This window comes from Ranitomeya imitator, chromosome 1 (assembly GCF_032444005.1).
Source record: "Ranitomeya imitator isolate aRanImi1 chromosome 1, aRanImi1.pri, whole genome shotgun sequence".
In the NCBI taxonomy this organism is placed as follows: Eukaryota; Metazoa; Chordata; class Amphibia; order Anura; family Dendrobatidae; genus Ranitomeya; species Ranitomeya imitator.
In genome coordinates, this window is record NC_091282.1 from 1,080,742,446 (window position 1) to 1,080,755,076 (window position 12,631).

General features: G+C 51.5%; 1 non-coding gene across 1 annotated transcript; it reads right to left on the reverse strand.

Annotated features, from left to right (window-relative positions):
• Positions 1–12,247: 12,247 nt before the first annotated feature.
• On the reverse strand, positions 12,248–12,319 carry TRNAC-GCA (transfer RNA cysteine (anticodon GCA)). Its single transcript has one exon. It is a non-coding gene; the product is annotated as a tRNA-Cys (tRNA).
• Positions 12,320–12,631: the final 312 nt, after the last annotated feature.

Genomic DNA, 12,631 nt, shown 5'->3' on the forward strand with positions numbered 1-12,631 from the left:
TTGATGCACAAGTCAAAGGTTGCTCTATTTAATTTTGCTCCTTGCACACGCTGAATTAAACACGTACACTATTTAGCCCATTATACTGTCAAACAGTAGTGGAGGCGTGACTACTAGTCTTTTTAAGGAGACGCAGCACAGGTGTACAAATTTACACCTAGGTGCTGTGCGCTGATTCCTTACCGTTGTTATTTGCAGTACAGGAAACTGCGCTCTTGTGTTATCCCTTGGCAATACCCTGTTAGTGCAGGCCGTCTCATGACCTCATTTCATGTTGGCCGGTGCGGTTAACGATGGCCATAAATCCCAGACCCACAGTGGCTTTTCCTAAAGTCACACTGCGGTGCTGGGATTCGTGGCCTTGTGCAGTAAATATGTTCGCCGCTCACACATGTCCTTACACCTGCTTCAGACTGGGCGGCCTCAGCTGATCCCTTATCGCATGCCGCGGCCATGAGGCCGCACAGTCAGAAGAAGGCGGAAGGAGGGGAGTGAAAACAGGGGAACATATGCACTGCTCGTGCCCATCAATCACACCCTCGCAGTCAAAATATATGAGACAACGGGGGGCGTTGTGTCGGGCAGGGGGGACGCACAGGCACAGCCAGCCAACCAATGATGTCAGGAGACGGGCAGCGCTAACAATGGGGGTGCTGCGTGTCATTAAAAAGGAAAGTCACACCTCAGGGACATTGTAATGGTCTGTAATGAGACACATTTTGTACTTGTTGAGTTCCACGTGTGCAAGGAGAAAAAGTCAGCCACCTTGTACAAATGCAGCAGTACTGCTGTACAAGGTGGCTGTTATACATAGAAACACCTGGGGGGGTGGGGGGCAGGCTCCCTTCAATTTCAGTTCATGTTCCTGCGTGGCGTTTGCAGTAAACGTTGCAAGCTACACAGCAGGGGAACAGCTGGCGGTGCTGAACCCCACTAACACATTGGCTGGTGTTTTTCTCTGTGCAGCTAGCATGTCCGGGCAGAAACTGGCGTTGTTTTAGCCCAGGGTCAGCAGGAGGAGGAGAGGAGCAAAGTGTAGGCCGAAGCCTGCACTGGTGGCAGCTTTTGGTCAGTTGTGCCAGCGTGGCTTGTGCTGGACACGATGCCGACTACACAGCAGAGGAACAGCTGGCGGTGCTGAACCCCACTAACACATTGGCTGGTGTTTTTCTCTGTGCAGCTAGCATGTCCGGGCAAAAACTAGCGGTGTTAGAGCCCAGGGTCAGCAGGAGGAGGAGGAGAGGAGCAAAGTGTAGGCCGAAGCCTACACTGGTGGCAGCTTTTGGTCGGTTGTGCCAGCGTGGCTTGTGCTGGACACGATGCCGGCTACACAGCGGGGGAACAGCTGGCGGTGCTGAACACCACTAACACATTGGCTGGTGTTTTTCTCTGTGCAGCTAGCATTTCCGGGCAAAAACTAGCGGTGTTTGAGCCCAGGGTCAGCAGGAGGAGTAGAGGAGCAGAGTGTTGGCCAAAGCCTAGTTGAACCAATTTCAAAGGTTACCTTTAACCCCCCCTCAGGTGTTACAAAGTACAAGAGCCACTCCTTCTGCAGCATTAATGCTGCACAAGTAAAAGGTTGCTCTATTAATTTTTCTACTTGCACAAGCTGAATGCAACACGTAGACTATTTAGCCCATTATACTGTTAATCAGTAGTGGAGGCGTGACTTGTCTTTTTAAAGAAAAGCAGCACAGGTGTCGAAAACAACACCTTTTTGCATGGGCGCAGCTTCCTGAGCGTTGTTAGTTGCTGTACAGGAGTCTGCGCTCTTGTGATCCTTTGGCCATGCGCTGTGAGCGCTTCCTGTCTTATGACCTCATTTCATGTTGGCCGTTGCGGTTAGCGATGGACATGAATCCCAGACCCACAGTGTGTTTTTAAAAAATCACACTGCGGTGCTGGGATTCGTGCCCTGGTGCACTAAATATGTTTGCCGCTCACACATGTCCTTACACCTGCTTCAGACTGGGCGGCCTCATCTGATCCCTTATCGCCTGCCGCGGCCATGAGGACACCCAGTCTGAAGAAGGCGGAAGGAGATGAGTGAACACAGGCAAACATATGCACTGCACATGCCCATCAATCACACCCTCGCTGTCCAAAAAAATAAGACACCGAGGGCCGTTGTTTCGAGCAGGGGAGATGCACAGGCGCAGCCAGCTAACCAATGATGTCAAAAGACGGGCAGCGCTAACAAGGGTGGTGCTGCGTGTCATTACAAAGGAAAGTCACACCTCAGGGACATTGTAATGGTCTGTAATGAGACACATTTTGTACGTGTTGAGTTCCACGTGGGCAAGGAGAAAAAGTCAGCCACCTTGTACAAATGCAGCAGTACTGCTGTACAAGGTGGCTGATATACATAGAAACACCTGTGGGTGGGGGGCAGGCTCCCTTCAATTTCAGTTCATGTGCCTGCGTGGCGTTTGCAGGTCACGTTGCAAGCTACACAGCAGGGGAATAGCTGGCGTTGCTGAACCCCACTGACACATTGACTGGTGTTTTTCTCTGTGCAGATTGCATGTCCGGGCAAAAACTAGCGGTGTTAGAGCCCAGGGTCAGCAGGAGGAGGAGGAGAGGAGCAAAGTGTAGGCCGAAGCCTGCACTGGTGGCAGCTTTTGGTCGGTTGTGCCAGCGTGGCTTGTGCTGGACACGATGCCGGCTACACAGCGGGGGAACAGCTGGCGGTGCTGAACCCCACTAACACATTGGCTGGTGTTTTTCTCTGTGCAGCTAGCATTTCCGGGCAAAAACTAGCGGTGTTTGAGCCCAGGGTCAGCAGGAGGAGTAGAGGAGCAGAGTGTAGGCCGAAGCCTAGTTGAACCAATTTCAAAGGTTACCTTTAACCCCCCCCTCAGGTGTTGCAAGGTACAAGAGCCACACCTTGTGCAGCATTAATGCTGCACAAGTAAAAGGTTGCTCTATTTGTTTTGCTCCTTGCACACGCTGACTAAAACACGTACACTATTTAGCCCATTATACTGTCAAACAGTTGTGGAGGCGTGACTTGTCTTTTTAACGAGACGCAGCACAGGTGTCAAAATTTGCACCTAGGTACTGGGCGCAGATTCCTGAGCGTTGTTATTTGCTGTACAGGAGTCTGCGCTATTGTGATCCCTTGGCCATGCGCTGTGAGCGCTTCCTGTCTTCTGACCTCATTTCATGTCGGCCGTTGCGGTTAGCGATGGACATGAATCCCAGACCCACAGTGTGTTTCCAAAAAATCACACTGCGTGGCTGGGATTCGTGGCCTTGTGCAGTAAATAGGTTTGCCGCTTACACATGTCCTTACACCTGCTCCAGACTGGGCGGCCTCAGCTGATCCCTTATCGCCTACCACGGCCAGGAGGCCGCACAGTCTGAAGAAGGCGGAAGGAGATGAGTTAAGACAGGCGAACATATGCACTGCTCGTGCCCATAAACCACACCCTCGCTGACAAAATAAATATGACAACGAGGGGCGTTGTTTCTAGCAGGGCGGATGCACAGGCGCAGCCAGCTAACCATGATGACAAAAGACGGGAAACGCTACCAAGGGGGGTGCTGCGTATCATTACAAAGGAAAGTCACACCTCAGGGACAGTGGAATGGTCTCAATGAGACACATTTTGTACGTGTTGAGTTCCACGTGGGCAAGGAGAAAAAGTCAGCCACCTTGTACAAATGCAGCAGTACTGCTGTACTAGGTGGCTGTTATACATAGAAACACCTGGGGGGGTGGGGCCAGGTTCCCTTTTAATTTCAGTTCCTGTGCCTGCATGGCGTTTGCAGGTCACGTTGCCGGCTACACAGCAGGGGAACAGCTGGCGTTGCTGAACCCCACTAACACATTGGCTGGTGTTTTTCTCTGTGCAGCTAGCACTTCCGGGCAAAAACTAGCGGTGTTTGAGCCCAGGGTCAGCAGGAGGAGGAGAGGAGCAGAGTGTAGGCCGAAGCCTGCACTGGTGGCAGCTTTTGTTCTGTTGTGCCAGCGTGGCTTGTGCTGGACACGTTGCCGACTACACAGCAGGGGAACAGCTGGCGGTGCTGAACCCCACTGACACATCACCTAGTGTTTTTTCTGTGTAGACAACACTTCCAGGTGGCAACTGACAGTGTTGAAACCCAGGGAATCAAAGAGGAGCAGAGTGTAGGCCGAAGCCTGCAGTGGAGCAAGTTGAAAGGGAACCTTTAACCCCCCCCCCAGGCATTTGTTGCTGAAAGAGCCATCTTGTACAGCAGTAATACTGCACATGGAAAATGGTGGCTCCGGAAATTATGCTCCTTGCAAACGCTGAAGTACACACTCATATAATGTGTCCCCTCACACCGTCAAACCATCCCGGAAGTGGGACTTTCCTTTGTAATGTGACACAGCACAGCCGTCATTCCAACCCCCTTGGTGCCGGGCACCACCTCCTCAACGTTGTTTGGTTCTGTCACGGAGCCCGCACTGTAATGTTATCCCTTGGCCATGCACAGTTAGCGGTGCCCGTCTTCTGACATCATGTAGGTGTCAGGCTGGCAGTGCCTGTGCGTCCAAGCTGCCCGAGATCCAACCTTGCAGTGTCATCTAATGTAGTCCCACTGCGGGCCAGGGATCCATGGTCATGCGCAGTGCATATCATCGCCTCTCACTCACCTCCTTCCTGCTTCTTCAGACTGTGCGGCGTCACGGCCGTGGCATGCTATTAGGGATCAGCTGACGCCGCCTAGTCTGAAGAAGCGTGAAGAAGGGGAGTGAGAGGCTAGTATATGCACTGCGCATGGCCATGGATACCAGGCCCACTGTGGGATCACATTAGACGACACTGCGAGGTGTGATTTCGGGCAGCGTGGACGCACAGGCGCAGCCAGGACGACAACAAATGATGTCAGAGGACGGGCAGCGCAAACTGTGCATGGCCAAGGGATAACATAACAGCGCAGGGTCCATGACGGAATCAAACAACGCTAAGGAGGCAGCGCACGGTGCCAAGGGGGTAGCAATGACGGCTGTGCTGCGTCACATTACAAAGGAAAGTCCCACCTCCGGGACGGTTGGACGGTGTGAGGGGACACATTACATGAGTGTGTAGTTCAGCGTTTGCAAGGAGCATAATTTCAAGAGCAACCTTTCCCTTGTGCAGTATTAGTGCTGCACATGGTGGCTCTTTCAGTAACAAACGCCTAGGGGGGGGGGGGACAGGTCCCCTTACATTTTAGTTGTGCCAGCGTGGCGGTCGCATGACACGTTGCCGGATACACAGCTGGGGATCAGCTGACGTTACTGAACCCCAATAACAGAGGAGCGACTGTTGACTGTGCACACAGCACTTCCAGGCACCAACTGGCGGTGTTAGAGCCCAGGGACAGCAGGAGGAGCAGATTGGAGGTATTGCCGCACACACAGCTGGGGATCAGCTGACGTTACTGAACCCCAATAACAGAGGAGCGACTGTTGACTGTGCACACAGCACTTCCAGGCACCAACTGGCGGTGTTAGAGCCCAGGGACAGCAGGAGGAGCAGATTGGAGGTATTGCCGCACACACAGCTGGGGATCAGCTGACGTTACTGAACCCCAATAACAGAGGAGCGACTGTTGACTGTGCACACAGCACTTCCAGGCACCAACTGGCGGTGTTAGAGCCCAGGGACAGCAGGAGGAGCAGAGGAACAGAGTGTAGGCCGAAGCCTGATTGGAGCAAGTTGAAAGGAAACCTTTAACCCCCCCCCCAAGACGTTTGTAGCTGAAAGAGCCATGTTGTGCAGCACTAAGGATGCAAAAGGAAAAGGTTGCTCTTTTAATTATGCTCCTTGCAAACACCGAAGTAAACACTAAAAATGTGTCCCTTTATACCGTTAAACCGTTCCGGAGGTGCGAATTTCCTTCGTAATGGGACACAGCACAGCTGTCATTCCTATCCCCTTGATGCCGTGCGCTGCCTCCTCAGCGTTGTTTTAAGCTGTCACGGAGCCTGCGCTGTTCTGTTAGCCCTTGGCCATGCCCAATTAGCGCTGCCTGTCTTCTGACATAATTTGGTGTCAGGCTGTCAGTGCCTGTGCGTCCACGCTGCTCCAGATCCCACCTCGCAGTCTCATCTAACGTAATCCCACTGCGGGCCTTGGAACCATGGGCATGCACAGTGCATAACCTCGACTCTCACTCCCCTCCTTCCCTCTTCTTCAGACTGTGCGGTGTCACGGCCGTGGCATGCTAGGGATCAGCTGACGGCGCACAGTCTAAAGAAGGCGGAGGGAAATGAGCGAGAGCCCGAGGGGAAGATATGCACTGCGCATGCCCATGGATCCCAGGCCCGCAGTGTGACTCAATCAGAAGACACTGCGAGGCGGGATCTCGGGCACCGCGGCCGCACAGGCGCAGCCAGCCTGACACCAAATTATGTCAGAAGACAGGCAGCGCAAATAGGGCATGCCCAAGGAATAACAGAACAGCGCAGGCTCCGTGACAGCTTAAAACAACGCTGAGGAGGCAGCGCATGGCACCAAGGGGGTAGGAATGACGGCTGTGCTGCGTCACATTACGAAGGAAAGTCCCAGCTCCGGGACGGTATAACGGTATCAGTGAACACATTTTATAAGTGTTAAGTTCTGCGTGTGCAAAGAGCTAAAAAAAAAGAGCTACCTTTTCCTTGTGCAGCATTACTGCTGCACAAGATGGCTCTTTCAGTAACAAACGACGGGGGGGGGGGACAGGTTCCCTTACATTTAGGTTGTTGTGCCAGCGTGGCGGTCGCAGGACACATTGCCGGCTACACAGCTGGGGATCAGCTGACGTTACTGAAACCCAATAACACTGGGTCGTATGTTTTTACTGTGCAGCCTGCACTTCTGAGCCGCAACTGGCGGTGTTGGAGCCCAGGAATAGCAGTTCAGGTGGTAGAAAGATGAACACAGCAGGAGACCTGGATGACACCCAATTACTTAATCAGGCAGAGGAGTGGCAAATTCCTGCGAGATCCAGGCCTGGTTCATTTTCAGGAAAGTAAGCCGGTCAACGTTATCGGAGGATAGTCGCATGCGACGGTCTGTTAGTACACCACCTGCGGCACTAAAGACACGTTCCGATAAGACACTAGCCGCAGGGCAAGCCAGCACCTCCAATGCATACTGGCTTAGCTCTGGCCATGTATCCAGCTTAGAGACCCAAAACTTGAACGGGGAAGAGCCGTCTGGGAGTACAGTAAGAGGGCAAGCCATGTAGTCTGTCACCATCTGACGGAACCGTTGCCTCCTGCTGACTGGAGCCGCCGGTGATGGTGTAGACATTTGGGGCGGGCACACAAAAGTGTGCCAGAGTTGTGCCATACTGGGCTTGCCTTGGGCAGAGGCACTGCTTCTGCTCCCTCTTTGGGCAGAGCCTCCCCCACTGCCTCGACACACTGAGCTGCTTTGTAAAGCACTAGCAGCACTCCTCTCAGTTGGACAGGAGAAGATGATGGAATTCACCAGTGTGTCGTGGTACTCCCGCAATTTACGCTCCCGGGTCAACGCAGGGATGAGGTTTTGGACGTTGTCCCGGTAGCGAGGATCGAGGAGGGTGAACACCCAATAATCAGGCATGTTGAGAATGTGGTCGATGCGGCGGTCGTTTCTCAGGCACTGCAGCATGAAATCCACCATGTGCTGCAGAGTGCCAACCGGCCCAGAAACGCTGTCCCCTGCTTGAGACATGATCTCTGCCCGCTCGTCATCACCCCACCCTCGCTGTACACACTGACCACTGGACAATTGTGTCGCTCCCTCCTCTGGACGGAGCTCTTCCTCCTCCATTGACTCCTCCTCATCCTCCTCACAAATTGGCCCCTGCGTACCCCTTTGTGAGGAACCACGTGGCGCTGACTCTCCAGAAGCTGATGGAAAAGGTGACTCCTCATCCTCCACCTCTTCCACCACATCATCCCTTAACCCTTGCAAAGTTTGCTGAAGCAGGCAGATAAGGGGGACAGTCATGCTGACTAGTGCATCATCTGCACTTGCCATCCGCGTGGAATAATCAAAAGGACGCAAAACCTGGCAGACGTCCTTCATAGTGGCCCACTCTGTGGTTGTGAAGTCTGATCGGCGCTGACTGCGACTTCTTTGCGCCTGATGCAGCTGGTACTCCATAACTGCTTGCTGCTGCTCACACAACCGCTCCAACATATGTAACGTGGAATTCCACCGGGTAGGTAGGTCACATATGATGCGGTGTTCCGGAAGGCGGAATCGGCGCTGCAGAGCAGCAATGCGGGATCTGGCCAAGCTGGAACGCTGCAAGTGAGCACACTCTAGGCGGACCTTGTGCAGCAGGGCATCAAGATCCGGATAGTCCCTCAGAAAACTCTGCACAACCAAATTGAGCACATGTGCCAGACATGGGATGTGAGTGAGGTTGCCAAGGGCCAAAGCTGCCACCAGATTTCGGCCATTGTCACACACTACCATGCCTGGCTGGAGATTCGCTGGCAGTAACCACACATCGCTCTCCTGCTTTATGGCATTCCAGAGCTCCTGCGCTGTGTGGCTTTGATGCCCCAATGAAACTAGTTTCAAGACGGCCTGCTGACGTTTGGCCACGGCTGTGCTCATGTCGGTCATAGGTAAACGTTCACGGGTCCATGTGGGGGTGGACTGTGACGGATCCTGCAGAGAGGAATCAGAGGAACTGGTGTAAGAGGAGGAGTCGATGCGTACAGACTGGATTCCTGCAATCCTTGGAGTGGGCAGGACACGTCCTGCGCCACTCGCACGATCTGTACCTGGCTCAACAACATTAACCCAATGGGCAGTGAGGGAAACATATCGCCCCTGTCCATGCTGACTGGTCCACGCATCGGTGGTGAGGTGGACCTTGCTACTGACGGCGTTCAGTAGCGCATGTTTTATGTTTGCCTCAACATGCCTGTGCAGGGCAGGGACAGCCTGCCTGCTGAAGTAAAAGCGGCTGGGCACCTTGTACTGTGGGACTGCCAATGCCATCAAGTCACGGAAGCTGTCAGTCTCCACCAGCCTGAACGAGAGCATTTCCAGGGACAACAGTTTGGCAATGCCTGCATTCAGAGCCTGTGCTCGGGGGTGGTTGGCCGAGAATGCCCGCCTTTTCTCCCATGCCTGTACTACCGATGGCTGTAGAGTAGACTGGGAGTGTGAGGATGACTGGGAAGGTGGTGCTGTGGGTGGAATTACACAAGGTCTCTGGGAGGAAGCCAAACCAGCTGTGCGTGAGCTGGAGGAAGAGGCAACACGAGCTGAAGAGGTGGTAGCTGCCGCTGTTGGTTGGCCTACATCTTCAGTGTGTTTCTGTAACTCCACCGCGTGCCTGGTCCGCACATGTTTCCACATATTTGTGGTATTGAGGTTGCTGACATTTTTCCCTCTTTTTACTTTATGATGACACAGCTTGCATTTGACAAAACAAATGTCATCTGCAACTGTGTCAAAAAAGGACCAGGCACTGCAAGTCTTGGGAGCGCCCTTTTTGGCTTTGGAAAGAGACAGGCTCCTAACGGATGCCAAAGTGGAGGCTACAGGCTCCGCAGTCTTCCCCCTCCCTCTCCCTCTTTGGCCCGTAAGAGGAAGCTCTTCCTCTGAGCTGCTCCCACCACCTTCCTGTTCCTCACGCCACGATGGGTCAAGGACCTCATCATCTCCACTACCCTCTGCCACCAACTGCTCCTCCTGGGTAGTCTCAGCAGCACAGTACGCACGAGAAAGCGGCACCTGAGTTTCATCATCAGATGCGTACTGCGCTGTGGTCACCGGAGGCACTGGCCCACCTGCCTCTTCAGAGTCAGAGAGAAAAAGGTGTTGGGCATCACTGCACACTGCCTCTTCTTCCATTTCTCCAATGCTGCTTGGCTGGCCCCCTGTTTCCAAGCCAAGAGATTCAGAGAACAGAAGTAGAGACGGCTCCTGTCCTGGGCTCTCTGACTGCCTGGCCAATTTGGCAGGTGGTGAAGAGACAGATGGCTGCTCTCCAGTGCTCTGTGCCTGAGAGGATGTGGCACTAACTGAAGTCGATGCCGAGGCGTTAGCTGCCATCCACCCGACAACGGCTTCAATTTGGTCTTCACGCAGCAGCGGTGCACGGCGCTCTCCGACAAAGCTGCGCATGAAGGACTGTTCCCTGCTGAAACTGAGTGACGACGAGTCACCGGTGCCCGCAGCAGGCACAGAATCACCACGTCCTCTCCCTGCTCCTCTCCCTGCTCTGCGCCCACGCCCACGTGCCTTACTCCCTGCCCTCTTCATCTTGGTTGACAGATAAAGATAAGCAGAAAAGTACTAAGGCCTTAGTGTGCTTATTCCTGTAATGCTCCTCCTAACAGGTGTAAGAAACACTAATGTTGTAAATTGTGGACTAAACTTTATTATTTTTCAAATGTGGCCTACACAAGTGTTAAGTTGTGTTTGGTGAACTTAACCTTTTTTTTGGTGCAGATCGGGCTACAGAGCTAGTTTAAATCACACGGAGACCGTGCAGACAGCCGTAAACGGCGCTGCAAGGCCAAAAAACCCTCCTCTAGGTTATCCTATATAGTGTTTTTCCACTATTTAGCTGGATACAAGTGGAAAGACACTAATAGGAATTTTTTTTTTCAAATTTTAAACTGGCTGCACTATTTGAAAAAAAGGAAATTGTTTTTCAAGGTATGAGGCAGTAACGCACCCTGAGCTGAATCCAACCGGCTATGGCTGCACACAGACTACAGGGCGAGCTGCGCTCACACAGAGACCGTGCAGACAGCCGTAAACGGCGCTGCAAGGCCCCAAAAAAACCCTCTAGGTTATCCTATGTAGTGTTTTTCCACAATTGAGCTGGAGACTGGTGGAAAGACACTAATAGGAATTTTTTTTTTTTCAAATTTTAAACTGGCTGCACTATTTCAAAAAAAGGAAAATTTTTCTCAAGGTATGAGCCAGTAACGAACCCTGAGCTGAATCCAACCGGCTATGGCTGCACACAGACTACAGGGCGAGCTGGGCTCACACGGAGACCGTGCAGACAGCCGTAAACGGCGCTGCAAGGCCCCAAAAAAACCCTCTAGGTTATCCTATGTAGTGTTTTTCCACAATTGAGCTGGAGACTGGTGGAAAGACACTAATAGGAATTTTTTTTTTTTCAAATTTTAAACTGGCTGCACTATTTCAAAAAAAGGAAAATTTTTCTCAAGGTATGAGCCAGTAACGAACCCTGAGCTGAATCCAACCGGCTATGGCTGCACACAGACTACAGGGGGCGAGCTGGGCTCACACGGAGACCGTGCAGACAGCCGTAAACGGCGCTGCAAGGCCAAAAAACCCTCCTCTAGGTTATCCTATATAGTGTTTTTCCACTATTTAGCTGGATACGAGTGGAAAGACACTAATAGGAATTTTTTTTTTCAAATTTTAAACAGGCTGCACTATTTGAAAAAAAGGAAAATTTTTCTCAAGGTATGAGCCAGTAACGAACCCTGAGCTGAATCCAACCGGCTATGGCTGCACACAGACTACAGGGCGAGCTGGGCTCACACGGAGACCGTGCAGACAGCCGTAAACGGCGCTGCAAGGCCCAAAAACCCCCCTCTAGGTTATCCTATGTAGTGTTTTTCCACAATAGAGCTGGAGACTGGTGGAAAAACACTAATAGGAAATTTGAGAAAAAATGTGCAGCAGGCTGCACTAAGAGCAAAAAAGAACAACTGTGTGAGGCAGTGTGAACCCCCCCTGAGCTGAATACAACCGGGTATATGGCTGCACACAGACTACAGAGTGAGCTGCACACACACACACACAGAGACCTTGCAGAACGCTGTTAAAACAGCGCTGCAAGGCAAGAGCAAGGTGAACAGTGAAGAACACACAGCGTTTTGCTAAATTAGCCTTTGGAAAGGAAAATAAAGCAATTAGCAAGCTCAACTGGCCCTCAGTTAGAACACAGCGTCCTGTCCCTAACTGAAATCACAGCAGAGTGAGCGCAAAATGGCGGCAGCGCTTTTTTATAGTGCAGAGTGACATCATTTCAGCAGCCAATCCAAGCCTTGCCAGTACTTACATGCCCACCATGCTAAACAGGATGTGCCCACACTTTCATTCATTCCTCATTGGCTGCTGCGTTCAATTTGAATTCTGGGAACTTCCGATTCCGGTATCCGATACGCGGGAAGTATCGGAATTCAGTATCGGAATTCCGATACCGCAAATATCGGCCGATACCCGATACTTGCGGTATCGGAATGCTCAACACTAATGGTCATATAGGTAAAAAACCATGTTTAATCTGTTGAAAAAGTGCATGCAGGGGGCACTCGGAGTTGAACCAAGGACCTTTTGATCTGCAGTCAAATGCTCTACCACTGAGCTATACCCACTATATTTGAAAACAAAAACTTTTTTTTTTTTGCATAAAACCTGAAAATTTTTTACACAGTTATACATTGTGGTGACTTTTTATTACTTTGATGTGCATTTTGCTTTGTTAAACAGAGTTAATTAATTCAAAAAGTACAAAGAAACACAAAAGTATTTTTATTTTACAAGTCATTTCTTGGGTTTAGAGTGTACCAATGTGCCATATGTATCTTTTGTAGATTTCTTTTCAGACAAAATTTCTCAAGCATTTTCCTACATTTCTTAAATTGTTTTTTTTAATATTAAGAAGGCACATCAACATGATCTTTTTG